At 42.0% G+C, this 20457-nt stretch overlaps 1 protein-coding gene across 3 annotated transcripts in view; it reads right to left on the bottom strand.

Moving 5' to 3' along the window:
• The window catches only part of LOC115024540 (zinc finger MIZ domain-containing protein 1-like), a 105823-nt gene that overhangs the window by 70266 nt on the left and 15100 nt on the right, over positions 1-20457 (bottom strand). For 2 of the 3 annotated variants that reach the window (XM_029456222.1, XM_029456224.1), the window contains exon 2: positions 6640-6739. The gene's annotated coding sequence lies outside the window, so the exon portion shown is untranslated. Of the gene's footprint in view, positions 1-5720; positions 5751-6639; positions 6740-20457 lie in introns of all 3 variants that reach the window. The other variant, XM_029456223.1, reaches the window with a different exon arrangement.

Here is a 20457-nt window from a genome sequence, read left to right as displayed (position 1 = left end):
AAAAGACCACTGTCTCCATCAAAACACAGAGGCAACAAAGGAGTCAAACAGAAAGGTCCAGTGAAATGTCTGAGAGATGAACACTGAACAAGCTCCGCATGCACTCGGTATGAGTCAGTCCATTGTGAGGCACACAACGCACTAGTGCTAGTCCCAGTGAATCAGAGCAGTCAGCTGCCATCCACCACCTCAAGGCACAGGGCCAGTCTAACACAGAAACGCAGACATGTGACCGGCGGTCTCGCATAACCACCGTTACTGTACTGAGAGACAGTGAGCTCTCAGATAGGTTAACTATGAAACATGTGTGAACAAGTTTTCTCGCTTCACAGTTTAGACAGATACATATACTGCCATGATATAGGAACAGAGGTAGCAGGTGTTTGTAAATCTATAGATGACTGCGACCTGTGATTTACAATCTGCTGTCAGGAGGGTGCAGTGACATCAATACTGCAGCGGGAGTTTGTCTGAGGCCTAGTTGAGGACACCAAAATACCCCCCTTCCTTTGACAGCGATACACGTGCAGCTGTCTAAATATTGCTTCTCCCTACTTCTGCTCTTCATCTTGCCATTCCTCTGCTCGTCTCTTGCCTTTTCTGTCCCTACACAAGCTTGCAGCCGCTGAGCGGGATGAGTTTAGGAGGGACAACTGTTCCAGCGGCACAACTGGGGTCGTCCACATTTGGCGCCGCGTTGTCATATCAACAGTCCGGGGCCGAGGGCTGGGAATAACTCACCTTCTGCTGTCCAGCTCTGAGCTATAACCAGCCACACACCTGTGGTACCAATTATCTTGTAGCTAACCACAATTAGATTATTCTAAATTTAACTAATATTTTTGACAAGGCACCGCAGCAGGCAGTACCTTTTAGTCATCACTAAATCCCTGTATGCAATTAGGCTTTTAATGCAATTTATATAAGAAACCAGACCAGAGCTAATCTCATAAAAAAAGGACAAACAGAGCCATTAAAAGTCCTCTGCTCTTTACTTCATTACTGGCTCAGCTTGCTCTCTTTACGCAAAGAGTCCCCAGGTGCATGAATGTTTCATGGCCACCCTGCTGCCTGCTTCCCCTGTGCTCAGATCCAGCCTTTTCTCCCTCCTCCCAGAGGAAGCTCGAACTCCGCTGTCAATTGCACTCACTTACACTCTACTACCGTCATCATCAGCCATTAGGGGGGGGGGGGAGCAGCACGTAAGACAGCTGTTTTGCCTTGATGACTCAATCATCCTCTTCACTGGGATTAGCATCAGTATCGTGATCCCAAAAATTAACAAAAAAAGTCTCAAATTGATGACTATCAGCCTGTCTGCCGCAAATTCCTGAGCTTTCAAAAATAAAAGATGCGACTTCATTGTACGACACTCAATCATGCTACAGAGCTTGAGGAGATAAATCGGTAATATCTGCCATATTTCATATCAAAGCCTTTCGAAATTAATTTCACAGTTTCTTAAGTGTTGCATATCTGTTAATACTAAAACATCTGTTTTTCTTGATTCTCCGTGGCTAAACATCTAAGAGCTGTGGCTCAGTTTCAGGTCCTTTCACTGAAGTAAATGTAATTGTATCAATTATAAAGTAAACGTTTGAGTTTGTAAGTGAACTTCTACTGCAACAAGGATCTGGGCTCATATTTGTCCTCCTGCTGTTAATAAATGTTCAAACTGGGCCACTTACATGGCAGTCAGACCAGCTGATGGGCTAATTCAGGGCCCTGCGGCGCTGCCACTATCATCATTTCATCAGACATATTACAAATAGAACATTTAGCAGAAGCTGTGTGGAGTCAAGTCAAGCTTGTTGGGTCTTGGTTATATTTTTCCACGAGAGTGTACCAGACCTAATGAGATCACAGTAACTGCTTTCACTGACTGAGAGAAATGCAATAATATAGCTGCATCGGGCAGAAATAAAAGCTTGTTAATGTGGTCGTATTGAGGTAGACCATTCACAAGCCAACAGAATCTCAATGCCAAGTGTTCTTAAAACACTTTGCACCATGCCATTAATTAATATGTTGGCTTATGAAGCGTAGCATATTCAGGCTATTCATCATGAGCAGGAAATTGACAAGTTATCCGTGGAAGGCATGTCAAAGGGATATCAGCTTTAATTTTTGCATCAAATAAAGCAAGCGCTACTCCATTTGTTCAGTGCTCTTTTCTTTGCCATGTCTTTGTTTGAGTAGAGCCAGACAGATAGCCGATACAAAGAAGCATAAGATGTAAAAGGAGGCTCGCAGATTCAACGGGGGTCACGAAGCAACGGGGAAGTTCATCTCGGAGCCAAGTGTTGCTTAATGGCTTCATCCTGCTGTACGTCAACTTAGCCCATCAGCGCAGGCTGTGGAGAACATCTGTCCCGAGTACACAGACACTTTGTACCGCCGCAGTCACCCTGTCAATCAAACATGCTTTGGCATGTCCCTGACTATCACCAGCAGTTGCGATTGCCTTTGAAGGTGTGCGCCCACGCTGGTTTGAGATGCAAGTACTTTACAAGCATGAGCATGTGCGTCTACGTTTGTTTTCTACTACAGGAAAGAGGGGTTGATGTCTATTTTTAGTCCAGTGCACGGAGTTCTGCCTCTGTGTTAAGCCTCTCTGTTCCTAGGACTGTGGGCCGGGTCATCAGTAGCAGAAGAGCACCGGGATAGCTCCAGCTCTGCTCCCTGACCCTAACCCTCCAGCTCCTACGTCAGTGGGAGAGACTTACAAGATTCCTGGGCAGCAGTTAGGAGAGGCTATCTCCAAAAAAAAGAGGCGCTTTCTTGACGGATGCCATGTTCATCCACCTCTTTCTTTCTCCGGTGACTAATGGGATAATAATTCAGCTGTTACCCTGGCACGTTATCTCGCATTCTCTCACGGGAAGGATACCACCCCGGGAACATCTCCGCCACAGACTCAGCTCTGTAAAAGATATGCCTTTGATTCCCAAAGTTGTTATAGGTAGGTATTGTGAAAAGGTGAGCATAAGGAAATTCCCCATGAGTGTTAAGTACTGAGGGAAACCCAGACAGATAAGATAATAGATGGATCTCAAAAGGAGCCAAACCATCATGCCTGGTAGTGTACAGGAAAATCCTCTTTCCATTCACTTGCTACACGTCAATAATGAACCTTTGAGTTAATATTCTGCACCATCTGGGTCATCGTGACACAAAAGCTTCAAGGGCAAAATCCATGGGTAAACTGTTCACTGCTAAGATACTCAGTACGAGTTGTTCAATTCCTTCAACAGGGTATTTATTGCGAAAAAAGTTCTTGGTATTTGCTTTTTATGGTAGGCACTTTTACACAAGCTGTATGATTACTATGCAGTTAAGTGAGTTCCTGCATTTCCAAGAATGTTTTAGGACACTAACAGAATATCTAGAGGAATAAAATGCACCAGCAGAGAACAAAATGGCACGGAAATGTAAGAGAAAGTAGCTTCCCAATGGTTAATAATCCAGTTTCAGATGTATTAACTCGAGACCATGTTAACATGGAGTGCAGACAACACAATTTAAGATAATATAAGACAATTTCTTTTTAAAGAAAGCATCTTAATGATATACAACTTCTTGCTTATGTGATTTTAATTAAAGAACAGTATAAATGGACGATTTAATAGTACTTTGATAAATACTTTTTATAACTAAACTGACATTTTACACATGAAAGAATAATGGTAGTTATTATGTCCTAGAAGATGATCATTACAAAGATTACAGATCTTCTTTTTCGCTATCCAGACACTCAGATTTTCCACTAACTTCTCTTGTTTATAACCCTGAAGTTACACATAGCATGTCTGTAATTTCTGTTTTCATGCAGTAAATACTTAACACATGTTGCCCTATTTGCACGACAGGCTCAAAGTAGTACAACTTTTGTTTTAATGGCAAAGTAAACTCATCACATACCTTGGGAGTTCATAAAACTGATCTTTCAAACCACACATTGCAACAAGAGTCACACGAGTGTAAGACTTCACTATACGTTACATCTTGTCCCGCCCTTAAAGCACCTGCTTCAGGAACCATCTATGTATAGACACTATAACGGCCCCATCATGGTTATCAGTTTAACAGCTTGTCCTTCAGACCTCTGGCTGTTCGGGTTGAATGTTAAACTCTCACTGCTCTGCCATGTGCTTGTTTAATAAAGCGCTTCCACTTGACTTAACACTGGTCACTGGAACAAGGGAGTTGTGATTGCGCTTCGGTGTGAAGCTGTGGCAAAACATTAATTTAGCAGAGGTCTATTTAATCAAAATACCTCTCTGTTATTATATTCAACAGAAATCACAACAGAAAAACAAGAGTTCACTCCAACAAGTGATAATAATCCTTCTAATAGGCTTGAATGTTTTGAAACTTGAAGTTAAGTGGCAGGCTTTGCTCTCTTTGTTTGCCCGTGCAGGGGAGGTGGACATGTGTGCGGAGGTAGGGGCTCCGAGGCCAGGCCCTCTGTCCTTCCTGTTCAGTTACCAGAGGCCTCACACTTATCAGTTCCAGATCTCACAAGAACAGAGAGAGAAAGAGAGACCACTGACAGGAAGGGGATTTTTTTTTCTCCCTTTAGCGAGGTTCACGGAAAGCCTGCACCCCTCGCATTTCACAGAGGAAAGCAATTATTCCATCGGGCCTACACTGACCAACCTGGCAACCTTCAGACATCAACCAACTGAAATTAAACTGGGTGCTAAAACGGGTTAGTGCTGAAAGAGCCCCTCAATTAAATCAATTAGTTGACTGACATAAAATACCTTGCAAACAATTTCGATAATCGTTTAAGTAATTCATCTATCAAAATAAATGTTTCTCTGATGTGAAAATTGCTCTGCTTCTTTCTGTTTTATGTCACCGTAAAGTGAATATCTTTTGGTTTTGCGCCGACAAAAGAAGCCATATCGTGTTACTTATTTCTATTTGCTAAACAAAGAGTCAAAAAAAATAACAGAGCAATTCATCAATAAAGATAAATACTCCTTAGTTACAGCCCTACACACGCTTCATATCTGCAGATCGTATCAGGCCATCAACCTCAGAGATCACACTTCTCTACTTGAGTCTATCGCTATTTCTTTTCACTGCTGCTGCCTCTCCATCAAACCCGGCTACATTTTCCCTCCGCAAAAGGCGTGAGAGAGGAAAATCTGTCATCGAGTGTGAGAGAGAGAGAGAACTTACTGTGAAGCACTCATGTCATGTTCCTGTTCGTGTCGTATCCCCCTCGTTGCACTTGCTCTCACTGTCTACCTCGCCTGACATTTCCACAATAATCACTTTGGTTTATCCCACTCAGCTGTGTGGCAGGCAGATGTTTGTCAGGGCACCGTATTCCTCAGCATTCACACTGCTCTAATCAAGATTAACCACTCTTATCTAGTCAGTGTGTGTGTGTGTGTGTGTGTGTGTGTGTGTGTGTGTGTGTGTGTGTGTGTGTGTGTGTGAGTGTTTGTGCGGGATGTCCCAATTCCTAATCCATGAAGCCATAGCTGTATTGTATAATACAGTGGACGAACCAATTACATTCCCTTTCCACCACATAATTCTCCCTTTTAGTGGAACGCACTGAGCCACATATTGCATAAGGATAAACTGGTGGCTTGCTGGTGACGAGGATAGCCATGACCTTCTGTGTGTGTGTTTGTGTGTGTGTGTGTGTGTGTGTGTGTGTGTGTGTGTGTGTGTGTGTGTGTGTGTGTGTGTGTGTGTACATTCGTCAGACTGCACACGGACCCGGATGTCTGCAAAAAACATAAACACACGCAACACACACTTTGTTACTCAGAGCCCCCCCAGGTGCTCCTAATGAAATCAACATGCTTTGCAAGGTGAGCCGACGCTGGCCACACACATACTGCTGCCATCAAATGTTTACCAAAGACACTCGAGCACGGCGGAGGACAGAGCATGTCCGAGCAAACAAAGTTGTAGTCTTTAAATCAACTGCAGTGACAGGGGAGGCAAATATCTGTTTCCAGTAACAAGCTTTGTTTAATACCAGGCAAAGCGACATCTCAGGTAATTAAGAAGTCCTTACAGAGCTGGTAAGTCTCAGGGATTTAAAAAAAAATTAATTTGTGCATACTGATAGCTCATTTGTGCTCTCAAATTATTGAATTCTTTCACACAAATTAGTCATTCCTGCTCTCGGATTTACAGAACATTAAGATAAACAATGTTGCTGACAAACGGCTGTGACACTTCTACTCGCAGGGCTAGACCTTGCAAGCACGTTAGCCACAATAGCTCTTACTAGGACATTTGTACGATTTAAGAAATGTTGATCTTCTTTTTTTACACCATTTTGTCGACAAACAAACTTCAAGCCTCTAAAATTGATGTCTTCTCAGATAGCATTGGTTAGGGTTAGGGGTTAAGGGGTTCCTCTATTCCCCAAACCTCTATCCGATTTGACACAGAATAAGTGCAAAGCTTCACAACTGTACTAAGAGTATACACGACCAACTGAATGAATGTGACAACCTAATATTAGCATAAAGGCGATGAATTCACTTTAGGCACCTCCAGCGCCAAAACACAGCTGCCAGCCTGCCGCCGACAACCTGTACCTCCAGTTTCTACTAATACAGAAACACTCATTTAAAGGTATACATACAAAAAGAGACTCACCTGCGTTGACTTCAATCCTTGATTCTTCACCACGCAGGACCCCCCCCGCCCATTCACACACCAGGAGGAGAAACACTTGGGCGCCTCACGTCTTCTGCCCCTGAGAGAAATCAGAGGAGGAAAAGCAAATGCATCAATCACCGCTGCATTATCCACCAATCTCCAAACACTGCATTATTACATTTGCATTTTCTTTTTTCTTCTTCTCCTGAAAATCAAGCCCACTCGATAATTTCGCTTCTCACAAATTCCTTTGGGCTCCGAGTGGCTTCCATCTGCGCCTTGCTTAACGCGATACACTTCTTCCCTGCACGGATAAGCTCCTTCACGCTCTCGTGCCCATGAAGGACGAATCAAAAGAGCAACCGATGATCAGTATGGTATCATAAACATCCACCACGGAGCAAGCTCACTGCCATGGCACATTCACAATTCACTCCTGATTGACAGATAAGCCTATTAAAAGAGGCCTTCACTATAGCTTTGCACTTAGCCTGGGCTGGCGGGGCTCGCTCGTGTGCCCAGTGACATTCAGCCCCTTGAAAATGACCACATTAGTTATTGGTGAAGTTCAGAAGGTGATAACGAGTGTGTGAGAAACCATTACAATAAAGCCAGTTAGTGGTTAAACACAATTTCCCAGAAAATAAAGACAACATTTTACTTAAGGGCCACACAGTTTTATAATCTTATCTTATCTATGTTCGCCCAAGCAAGTAAGTACACAGACTTAATTTTCCTTCGTGAATTAATCATTGTGAGTAGGTTGTAATGACTAGCATAATAAGCATAGGCTGGATTCTAGCATGTGTTCTCTTTCCAGAACTAATGCGTGCCTGTGCTGGCATCTGAGAGAGAATAAGCAAACACTTTGAATATGTACATTTGCAATAATTTCAATACTCAAATGGCTAACCTCAGCATCTGCATGTTGTAAAATGTCAATTTAACCCTTTTGGAGCACGAGCCCCGGTCATATTGTGCACCTATTTAACAAATACATGCCTCTTTGTATTTTTATATCTAAATCCAATCATCTTTTCCTCCTGTAAAACAAAACATGGCGTGAGCTTACGTCACACAGTACCTACCAATAACAGCATGACATTCATCCATCAACCTGCAACTTTAAGCGCCAGGCACGCGTGTGGAGGAGCCGCATTCCTCTGCGTGCTAAAAATTCTAAGCGTGCACCGTCACATCAAATGCGAAGGATTTAAACAGAAGCGTAAGACTCTCTAACTTCTGTTTCACTGGGAACTTTAAATGTAAAGTCACATTTTGATGTTTTGTTGAAAGATGATAAGAGAGTAAAATGTCCAAGTACAAGTACAACTTCTCGAGCCCTCTTTGAATGAAGGGTCCCGGTTAAGGATAGTCCCCTTAAAAAGGAAGCAAATCTCTCAGCAGAGTACATAAACAAAGTCTTGGCATTTTTCTTTGTTCCTGTCCTGCACTAATTTTCTCTTTTAACTTTCCCTGTGAAAGTTCACTCCACGACTTTTCAATGAGCTGATTGCAATTGTAGAAGGAAAGAAAGAATGCAAATGTCTTAAGAGTGTTTGCTGTAGCCTTGTGAATACATGTGTGGAGTGTTTAACGAACAAATACCATTTTTTGTTTTCCTTTACCCCCTACTTTGAAGTCCAGAGCTGTTTCCTGTTAGTACATCGTTTTCACGAAGCGTAGTGACACACAGCATGCTAGTCATTTCTATCCCCAGCCAGAGCTTCTCCTGAGCTCATGCTTTGGTTGACAGGACAATGCTCATGCTCTAAATATAAAAAAACTGTCTACCCACAAGGTGTATTTTCATATTCAGCAGGAGAAGGCGGCCCCCTTGTGCTTTGCACTTTTTATTTTATTTTTAATCCTCTTTTTTTTAATCATTCGAAGATTTTTTCAGGCAGCATTTCTCCCCTGTTGGAAGTGCCGCTCTCTGAAAAGAGAAAGTGGAGGAGCGCTGGGGGCTCAATGGGTCGAGATAGAGGAAGAGGAGGAGGGGTGGATGCTGGGTGCCTCCTTTTTAAAGCCAGATTCTCCCCAGATACCTCTGTGCTATTCATCAACAGCTTTTCCAGGGCTGTGAAAAATCAATGTGCTCTGCACTGCAAACAGTTCATAATGACGGAGGATGGAGGAAAAAAAGCTCAACTGCAACAGAATTGATTTGTTTAAGTACAATAACACGACTCTGCAGCGCGGTGAGGAGGAGGCTCAAGCGCCCAGACAAAGACTGACTGGCAGTATGAAACCACAAGCAGTAATTGACAAACTGCTGGCAAAGTGCAAATCTGACATACAGATGCCTGTTATCTAATTAATGGAGTTTTTCTCTGAATTACCACCTAACTGAGGAAAATAAGCTTTGAGTCTCAAGTGACAAGTGAACCCCAAATAAAGACTTAACATAACATGATCTGAAAAAAAGCTTGTACGTTTATTCACTTTAATTGCATTAATGTTTCCCCCTACCCCCCCCCCCCACCAATAGGGTTAATAATGCTTTTCATGATTAAGATGTTAAAATATTTCCCCCTCATAAATTCCCAGAGCACAAATTATAATCTTTAAATTGCTCATTTTGTCTAGGTATTTAATTTATAAAGATATATTTAAAATAAAGCCGCAAATCTTCACATTTGAGCAGCTGGAAGCAGCAAATATCTGACTTGATAAATGACTTAAATGGTTGATAAATTACCACAATTGGTACATTTTCTTTAAATCGACTAAGAGACAAATTGAGTCAAATGACACACTCAAAAAAATCCAGTCCTCATCATCCACACACACACACACACACACACACACACACACACACACACACACACACACACACACACACACACACACACACACACACACACACACACACACACACACCTGCTCTAATCATGTGTGCAACTCCAACACACACAAATAAACACACACACACATTATTTGTACTTTTGGCAGGGAGTCACGTCATCTCAAGCCAATCCAAAAGCACATGCAGAGAGGGTTTGATGCTGCATAAAGCAAAGTCATCAGGATGTTTTAAAAAAAAAATAGACTTCACCTAGAAAGAAAAAAAAAAAGCTTTCACAAGGTGAGATTTTAAACCCCCTGATGCTGCAAAAACAACAGAAGCTCGGAGTAAATTGTGTCAAGACAGGGCAGCACAATAAAACATTTCTCCCTGCCTCTCTTAAGCCGCCACAGAGGTGCATTTATCATTGTTATTATTCCTTCAGAGAGGCCCTCCCAGGTTTAATTGGGTCCTCATGGAGTCAAAATCCCCGCTGTCGCTGCAGCCGGAGCTGGACAGACTCATTCCTCCCCAGTCAGCACCGGGTTTTACTGGCTGCATGAATAACAGTCATTCTGTGTAAAGTGGCCATGAAACCCACTGGTGAGTCAGACGGGTGGTGGGAGCTGGACGCCACCCGCTAAGCCTGGACAATGGCAGGAGAGGGACACCTGGGGAGAAACTCTCACCTGGCTCTGCTTTCAACGCTGTGGGAAAGGCTCTTGAGAGCCACAGGCTGTCGGTCCACCCAGCCAGCTCTTTAGAGTTATTATTCCCAGTGGGCCACATTTGCATTTTAACTGGTAAATACAGTAGGTTCTGAACGCACATGGACATTAAGCATGTGAACAAATGGAACGGGAAAAAGGATTAAAGAGGGGGGGGGGGGGTTTGGCCTCAATGAAAAAAGGGATAAATGAGCTTAGGTGATAAAATAGCGCAGCAACATGAACATGCAGAGCTACTTTGCATTAGTAGTGTTGAATATGCTGTTTGCTGAGTGACATTACTAATGGTAGGGAGATATTTCCTCAAAGACTGCAAGTGACCTGCAAATTATTCCTGTTTTTAACACATACCCTTTGACAGATATGTAGCAACGATCAGCAGTTTTACAAAAACAGAGTAATGTGTGAAAAGGAACCATTTTAAATCACACCCAGTAAATACCATCGCTGACCTTTGACCTCCCGTTCACCAGTGCTCCACTTGTACTTGGTGTTAAATTGGCACAGAAATCACGACGCCTCCTTTCGAACTGCTTCCTGTTGTTGATGTGCTCAAGACATTAAGATCAACAGAGATACGCATCTCTGCTTTTAAAAAAAAAAGACACCCGACAAAGACACTTGAAGGAGGAACGCTGGAACAGCAAATGTAGGAATGACAAGCTCGTCGTTTGTAACGGTTTTCTGCAGAGAGGCAGGTTTTCATAGAGATGAGAAGATAAAAACAACACTGTGTCGAAACACGATGGCAATCATCTCCACTCACAGCAAGTGTGCTTACATACTGTAAACACTCGGTTAACACTTTAATTGAGTAATTTTACTGGAATTAAGGTTAAAGGTCGACTCATTAATCTTTCAAAGTACATGCCCGTCTGTACATGTGTATAGACGGGCTGCAACTAATTATCAATTTCATTACACATAAACATGTTAATTACTATTTCTATAAATCAATTTGACAGTAGATTAAAATGTAAAGCAGGTCATGACCACACATGTAAATATTGTCATTGTAACACCGTTGAAATCGCACTTATGTAACTAAACTTTTGCGTGGTTTTATCCTAGCTGTCTTTTGACCTGCGAATCATCTAATTGATGCTTACTGGGATTGTGTAGCATGGCCGGCTGTAGTGAGCGATGCAATTAATAATTGAACACCTAAATCAACATTGAAAAGGAAAAAGATTCTGTGTTTTGTGCCACTGCTAATAGTACGATTTCCCATAGACACGAGAAACCCAGTTATTAAATTAATCATGTAAACTTGGGTTAGTGGGGGATGTAAAGCCCTTTATCGAGTATTATCCTAATCGTGTAATTTAGAGCTGTGAGGTAATGCCTGTATATACTGTACATACCGTGCTACACTGAAATGCAACTTAGCAGAGGACGGATTGAACATTTCCCCCCACACACACGTGCTGCTGGTCTCTGAGGACATTCATATGGTATGATAACATTAGACAGACTCACATGTAGTTGTGTGGCAAAGCCATAAACACACAGTGTATACACTGCAGTGAATGAGTGCTTTAGTGATGATTACAGGTTTAGAGATAATGGTTTTTAGTGTGATACATTTAGAGCGCATGAGACACCATCTCAGTTAGCTCCCCGGTCTTCACTCTCTACTGATTAACACAAATGCTGGCGCCTTGTTAACCACCGCTGCAGTAATTATGTGGAGCCTCACACACACACACACACACATACACATAACCTATACAACACACACAGGCAAACACAATGTAGTGCGAAACAGTGCGGCCGTATGCATGTTGCGTGCCACCAGATCAGCATCACAGCAACTACCAATTATGTGTCTTATTCATGCAAATGTGGGTAATTTACTTCCTGCTGTGCACAACTTCCCAATGTGTTTGCCCTCTAGCATCAGTTGTTTGTATTGTGGAATCGCGTAAACAAGTGAAACAATTAAATTAAAAAGATCCCAAAAAGGCTTCTCTTTTAATTGAGAATAATTTTTAAGGTTAGTTTACAAAGGTTTGTTACAACTTGGGTTTTTCTTTTTGTAGTTTTGGAAACTGTTTTGTACTCGCCGCAATCATCGCTAAGATCTGGGAATGCAGCAACATTGCTACTTAAAATGCCAACAGCGCAAGAAACGAGCAGTCCGACGATCAGACAGGCTGTAAGCGAGTCAACAGTTTAATTAGATCAACAATAAAGTTGAAAGTGAGCGCATTCAAAATGTCGGTAATACTCACTCCTTACAGGAGAGCTGCGAGCGCACAGCTACAGTAAGTAGTTCAAAGGGGTCGAAGTTCAACCAGGAAGTCAGTCTGTAAACAGGATTGTGATTTCATTCAATTAAGAGTTATTGAGGGCTACCTATTTCTAAAAGCAATGATGGCATAAACTATTCAAATAAGTTGTATGAAAGCAGAATTTCCCTTTAAATACTCGTGTTTTTCTATTTCAAAAGGAGTGAGCTGATGCTTCTGTGAGTCTTACATGAATTGATGGCTTCAATATTATTTATCCTCCTCCTCCTCCTCTCTCTATAGTATATCTTGTTTCAAAAGCGAGAGCAGCCCAAGAGGGAGCCTGTGTTTTTATTCCTTTGTTTCCAGTCTTTCCCTATCAGAGCGAGAAGGTGGTAGCAACTCCCACGAGGGACATGGAGATAGAGGTGTAGGCTGCTGGCGGAGCGCTAAAGCAAAGAAATGCTGCACCATCTGACCAAAGACATAAAAATGATGCCCCCTGTCTCCCCTACTCTGTCCTGCTACTTCTGCACAGCAAACCGTGTGCCTCACAGCCACAGATTTCTCTTCGGTCACCTGGCTGTTCTCGCCGTTTCACCGGCCCCGGAGCAGAGGAGGGTTTACAAGAGGTGAAAGACTTCATAATGTAATGGAGACGAGAGAAATAGAGGGGAGATCGTCCAGAGCCAATTGCAAAGGAGAGGTGGGTGTAATGAGGCCTGATCTGTCACAAGAAAGTACCACGGTCCTGTATTTGCATTTTCAGCTCCTTTTCTTCATCTCCCTCCCTTATCTTTTTCCTCCTCCTCCTTCTCATAATAAGGAAAAAGAAAAAGCAATGAGAGGGAAGAAAGGTGGGGAGCGGACATATACACAGAGGAATCCATGGAGGGGAAAGAGATCACATTACTATTGGGAGGGAAAAAATGATTAAAGGCTGAGATGAACACAATCTGCTGGTTCCAGAGGAAAGAGGAAGGAATTTCCAGAGCCAATAAGCAAAGCATCACAGGGAGACCTGCCTCTCCCTGCTATTTAACCATGACCATGGCGGCACAAGCACATGTTCTACATCCGCCCTTTTAAACCAGCCTATGGCATGTGTTTTCCATGCAGTCATTAACCGGTCTAGGGTATTGATTTTTAAAACAGTGGTACCTTCTAATTATAGGAAATACTTCAGATTTTGCACAGAAGTGTCCATGTGCTATTCCTCACGATTGTGATTGCTGCAGCTAACCAGGTGAAACAGTGTGAAGATGAGTCCGTTGCAGAGGACTCTCGAGGCAACGGGGAGAAGAGAAAGAGAAAGAAAAACAGCAACATCAATAATGAAGTGAAGGAGACGGGGGAAGAAAACAAAGCCGTTCATAACAAATGAGAAAACAGGCAGAGCGTCTCATTGCGAGAGCACTAACGACAATCAATTAGCAATTGCTCATGATCTTGGGTGCGTCGGAGTATAAGGTGTCTTAATGAGTCCCATTTCCATTAGCTGCTCGACTCGAGAGGCATAAGGAGGAGGCTGCTCCCACCAGCTCCTCCATCTCAATGCCTAATGACTACGAGAGTGGATTACTCCATCAATTCCTCGCTTCTCTTTGTTTATCCCCTGCGTAAATAATGGTCAACCATTACAATGCATTAAGCGGGCTACTCTACGCAGAGCGAACAAGAGGGAGAAAGAGGAGCACAAATGCTTCGACGGCATCCTCCAGTGATCTCTAGGAAATCGGCTAATACCGGCCACGTGGTGGCAGAGAGGGGGGGGGGGGGGGCATGAAAGGGGAGCAAACATCTGATGCTCAGAGAAAACCCGGCTGGTTTTTACTGCGAGGTGTAGAGTACATGTGGAAGGAGATGGAACAGTACAGAAGTGTCTCATCTAGTTAATCATGTTGCCTTAAAGGGCCAGTTCACCCAAATAAAATTTAAAAAACAGCCTCTACCATTGCAGGAACCTTTTTGGGGTAGATTTGCCAAATATTTCAATACGTGCTAAATAGGGCTGCAACAAAAGATTATTTTCATTGTCGATTAATCATTTTTTTACTTTCTCGATTATTGGTTAGTTTGGTCAAATGGTGATCACCGTTTCAGATGACTCCCCCAGATTTCTTGTTTTGTCTACAACTTAAAAGATATTCAGTTTACTATCATGGAGGAGCAAAGAAACCAGAAAATATTCACATTTAAGAAGCTGGAATCAGAGAATTTTGACTTCAAAAAAAAGAAAGGAAAATGACTCCAACTAATTATTTGATTATCAAAATAGTTGGCATTTAATTTAAGAGTTGACGACTAATAGATGACTCTTTGCAGCTCTAGTGCTAAAGCAGAAATAAATAGCCATACACTCAGCAGATCGTTGCCACTTGGAGACAAGCAGTCTGGCTTTTTTAGTGTCTCTCCACCTCTGCCGGTCTCCTTTACAACATCCAATTAAACATCACAGTTGTGCATTGGTTTCTTGTCATGTTGCGAAGATGCCTCTCACACAAAGCCATAATTAAAAAATCTGGACCAATTTCCTAATCTGTATTATTATTGAGATTCTAACAGGAAGGTGTAAAAGGGTTAATTTCCTGCAGTTCCTCGTCACATATTTGGTTAAAAAGGAGCAATAGGAACTATTTCTTTAGTAAGAAGTAGTTCCGGTGAAGTGTTCACAGCAAGGTGTGTGCATTACCCAAAGTTATAAGCGTAGTATTCATGTCATTTGCTTTGAACACGACCGTCGGCCTCAAACAGGAAACGATCAGCGACAAAAAAAAAAGGGGATGGATTTGTGCTGTGTCATACGAGAGATAATGTACCTCTGGCGCAGTGCCTTCACCCCGGATTGTACCAATCAATATTTCACCCAAGGGCTCCATCACTTCCTTTCTATGTTCCTCTCTCTTTCTGGCACTCTCTGGTTTCCCTCTTGTGCCACAGCACCGGACAGGATAAAAATTAAACGCATCAGCAGAAAAACACACAAGTGGAAATGATCTCGCCGCTGCAGCAGCTCGGGTCATGAATTCAGCTAACTGTGCTTATCACAGGCTCCCACTATTAGTCTTAATAGCCGCAGTGACAACCTGCCTTGAGAGGAGATGAGGCTCTGCTTCTCGGGGCTCACCAACAGACAGGTGAATCTCATCTGCGGTCACTTCATATGTCACAGCGATGGCAACTCCTGCTGAAAAATGTCTGGCAGCTCATTGGAGCATCCGAACCCGGCCGACCATTACAGACACCAGAGCCATATGTTCTTACGCACTCGCCATCAATCAAGAACAAATTAAGAATTCAATCAAATGGGGCTCACATTCAAGCTGTTCATAGCACTTATCTTGAATTATGAGGATGTAAATACCCAGAATAAACACATGAGCCAAATGCCATACATGCTAATATACCATACTGCACGGTAACATACAGTATGTGATCATACATTCTTTGTGTACACTACACTGTGCGTTTATGCAGTTAGTATACAAAACAAAAATCAATGTACTTATCTTTTATTATACTAACTAAGGAACTGAAACAAGATGCATATTAATGAAAGAATTATGGCATGTGTGTGCATATATATATATATATATATATATATATATATATATATATATATATATATATATATATATATATATATATATATATATATATATATATATATATATATATATATATATATGTGAAGTGGGTCTCTTGTAGTGTCAAACCTGTAGAGAATTATCACCCAACTCTTCAGTTCCCTACAGAGTGTTTTAGTGTCTTTCGGCTCAACGTTTTGGTTCAGTCTCACCATTCTCAAGCAGCTTGTATTCAACGAAAGAAACTCTGGTAAACCAACTGTGCACTACCTGTCCAACACCAAAAGGCACACAGACAAAGCTAGTGACTATCTTGTGAAAATAGTGCTATAGCATTTAGCAGCTAAACAGACAGATATTTCTCTCAGGAGTTGGTGGAACACGGAGCTAAAAGTACATTTTGGACTTATATTTGCTTCTTTGCTTTAGAAAACTTGACTCCAAATGAAGTGTTTTATGCACACAGGTACACAAGAACCACTGATGATTCAACAGGGAAGGCAGTGAACCGCCATTCACATTCACATAACATTATCTATAGAGAAAATGATCAGACTTCCACAACCTTGGACAGAAAGATAGCAAAACGGCCTCCAACAAATACACTATGTATTACATTGCGCTTTTCTTCTGGTAGAATAAGTAGCATCAAGCACAGCTCTGCAGGATTTAACTCAAACACAATCATTTATTTTGCTCAATGCGTGGACGCTTTAGGACTGTAAGGAGGGGATATTGCCAGGGACAACTAGTGCATGTGGCACAAGAGTGAATGTCTTACTGAGAAAAACGATTTTTCCCTCTGAACTAAAGGTTACTTTCTGTAGCCTGTCAAGGAGCCGTGCTGCGTTGCCATTGAATGCGACACACAGCCTGACCAGGCTGAAGAGAGAGTGCGGCAAATTGAAAGTGTTAAGTTAGTTACCTCACAAAGTAAAACCAACATAAAAGAAGCTATACAATCAAATTGCACAAGAGAAGTCAGCCTGCATCAACACAACCACCGTGCAACAGAAAACCCAGTGAACACTCGAAGATCCTCGCTGCCCCTGAACATGAAGTCAGACAAACACAGTTTGGAAAACAAATGTCAGGACGTCTTTTCAGCCAGAGTGCTTTCCCACGAGCCGGAGCAAGTCACTCTCCTCCTCCTCAAAAAACGACTGAGCTTGTGACTTGGACCGTGTAAACATGTTGCTCTGTTTAGACAGAGGGAGGGAGGAATTACTTTGATCCACTTTGAGGCATGTCTTCCTTTACTGTCAAGAGCCGGTTAGGATTCGTGGAGGGAGAGGACACGCTTGTGCATCCACTCTGCGACAATACTCAGGCTAATGTTTCGCCACATTGACATTTAAAGCCCAAAACGAGCGGCAACTCATTATGTACGTTTAAGAAGGATTCGATGTCAATGTAACTTCCAAACCACAAAGCGAAAGTAGAAGTAGCAGAACCCGTGGCGACCTCTTATCATAGCAGAGATGACACTCTATTTTACAAACATGACAGAGAGCAGAGATACTGGGCTGAACAGCCTGTAGCTGCAGATTTGTGTGTAGAACAATGGGAGTCTGTGCTGATTTCTGGCCTGAACAATGGCAGGATGACATGGAGCCTGACAGACACACACAGAGCAGCAGGATCTACACTGCAGACAGGAGAGGCAGCTTCACAGAGCAACAACACTGCCAAAAACATATCCTCATCTTCCTTTTTCCTCTTCCAACCTCTTTTATGTGTTTTGGCACCTCTGGCACTCATAACTCAAAAGTTAACAGTCAAACTTTGAGCACCACCATGAGCACAAGCTTGCGGAGCGAAATAAGCCTGAGCATGAGCTAAATAAATCTTAACCGGAAGGTATCAATAGTTTCCATCCAAATCTAGGGCTACATATGAATGACTTTCCAGTCAAATTTGGCAAAATGAGTGAATATCTGGATTATGGGGATCTTATTCTTGGCACTTATTCTCCAGACGAGTATCATCAAACCATTGCAGAAGAAGGTGCATGAGATTATGTAACTAAAAGCCACAGGCAAACCTTAAATGATGTGAAAAACAATAGAAATATGGCATTATGTTTGATTTATAAGGAACGCTCATGTATCCTCATTGGTCCATACAGGCCTAATGTTTCGTCTCTGCAGTGGAGCTGAAGCTTATTCACGTTTGTAAAAACAGGTGGATGGAAATAATGTTATTGCTCGCTGTCAGAGGAGAAGACCAGAATTTCAGAGGATTTAATAACATAAATAAGAAAAAAAAAGAAGAAAAATAAACAATTTAGATATTACAATGAAATGCAAATAAAATAATCAGTAAAAAATAGAAAAAAAACAATACTGCATAAGATTAAAAGACAAAATACAACCAAAATGGTAGTGCGAAATCGAGAAGGTGATGAAATCTGAAGCGCTCAAAGTGTCCTTCATTATTAATGTCCTCGGAGCAGGACTTGAAGCAGCTTTGCTTCTCTTATCAATCATTCATCTGCTTTCCATTGAACACACGCTGATCCTCCAGTGTCAAATCAGGCTTGAAGTGGCTAAAGAACCACCATTCTGCAGTCTTTCCTTAATTAAACGAGTCTAACCTGAGCCTCAAACACCTGCTCTCAAAGCGATCAACAATGCTACACTAATGTGGGGATCTCAAGCAATCCGTAACCTGTCAATCATTTAATACACAACACTCAGGTCTCATAAATTAGGAATAGGATGCCAGAACCCATTTGTGCAGGCTGCTGTGCGTGTCCTTGTGTTTTGAAAAACACCTCAATAGTGAAAGCTTGAGATTGAATCAAAATGAAATAATAATGTTGATGCTGCTTCTATAATAAAACAGCCCAAGCTGCTGCCTTCTCACCTTGTCATCTTGAACCCTGTGTGAACAGGGTCCCATTTCGCTTGACGACAGCAGGAGTTTGGCTAACAGCAAACATAATCAAACTTTGCGGTCTGTCTATCTGTGGATCTGAATTGAAAGCAGTTCTTTGGTGGCAATCTCCAATTACCTTCTGCGTGCAAGTGTTCACTGCACTGGAACTTTTCCATTTCATCATTACACTCAAGCTGCCCCCATCCAAAGCCAACCAGCAGCGGCGGCGGCGGCGGCAACTACACAGCAGACCGTGTCATCCGTGCACCGCGGGGGGATCCTTCCAAGCTGCAGTGAATTCCTCGTTTTGTCTGGGAAAAGATTCATGTCTATACAAACCGCAGGTGCAGTGAGTTTTTTTTTTTTTTTTTAAACCACCACAGTGAAAAGGGGGCAGGGCAACACTCAGCTCCCCCTTGGCTATGTTTGTCACAATTACTCGGTAGGTCAACTTTCCCCCAGTCTCATTAAGAGGTAAAACACTGAGGCTAGAAAACCCTTCTTTTGCGAACCCCCGCAGGAAATGTTTCAGCTTGCTGCCGCATGCACAGAAAGCCACTGATGCAATCGTTCTCCAGCCCTCACAGTGGATTTAGGAAACAATAAGGGATTATTTGATCCAACTTCCATTCAAGAGGCCAATTCAGCCCGACCGATCAATACTAATCAACAGGGAGATGATAGGAGATGAAATTCTTTCTACTGTGGCCAAACACTCATGTGTCAGGACTTAGAGCCTGAACTCAGACATGCTCGGCTCATCCTTTTGCAAATCCAGCACTGGAAAATTACTAAGTAAATTTAGTCAAATACTGGACTACAGTGATATGCTACTTAGTCCTTTTAATCCACTATATGTCAGAGGGAAATACTGTACATTTTACTCAAAGCAAAGCTACGCTTTCTAGTCACTTTTCAGATTAATAGTTTACACAGCCTACAAGTCATATGATCATCTTAAAAACATATGACGCATTGTTATCACGTAAACTAACGTTAACTAGTAGCGTTAGCCTATAAAATGAGCTCCGCTTCGACCTGCTATAACTTGCTCAGTACCCCTTTTAAATAATATATACTTCATGTAGGTTGTAACTAATGGCTTTATTTATGGTTAATAAATTATTTATCATTCATTTTAATGGACCAGTAAAAAGACAACTTTTGTATTGCATGCATGAGATTGAGATTACGAGTTGATGAGTTTATGTAGGAGTGTTTGAAATTGTAAGGTTTTAACGAAAATGCATGTGTTTGGGACGTAGTGAGCATATGTCTGGATGCATGAGACTTGGATTATACTGCACGAGTTGTGTGATACGAATGCAGATTTTGATATAGTTATGCTGTTTTTAAATGTGGGGGGGGGGGGCACGGCAATTTGCAATTACTTCAATCCATCAAGACTTTTCTCCGTTTTTGGATTCTTCGTTCACATTTCATGTTTTCTTCACAAATTCAAGGTAACACGGGGTTAGTAATATACAAATGATCATTTTATGGGCGAAGTATTGCTTTAAATACAGTTTGTAATGGAGTATTTCTTACACAGTGCTCCTGCATCTTTTACTTGAGTAACAAAAACCTTAATTCTTCTTCCA

Source organism: Cottoperca gobio, chromosome 19 (assembly GCF_900634415.1).
Source record: "Cottoperca gobio chromosome 19, fCotGob3.1, whole genome shotgun sequence".
In the NCBI taxonomy this organism is placed as follows: domain Eukaryota; kingdom Metazoa; phylum Chordata; class Actinopteri; order Perciformes; family Bovichtidae; genus Cottoperca; species Cottoperca gobio.
Note: the sequence above shows the minus strand (reverse complement) of the source record. Positions and strands in the feature narration are given on the sequence as shown.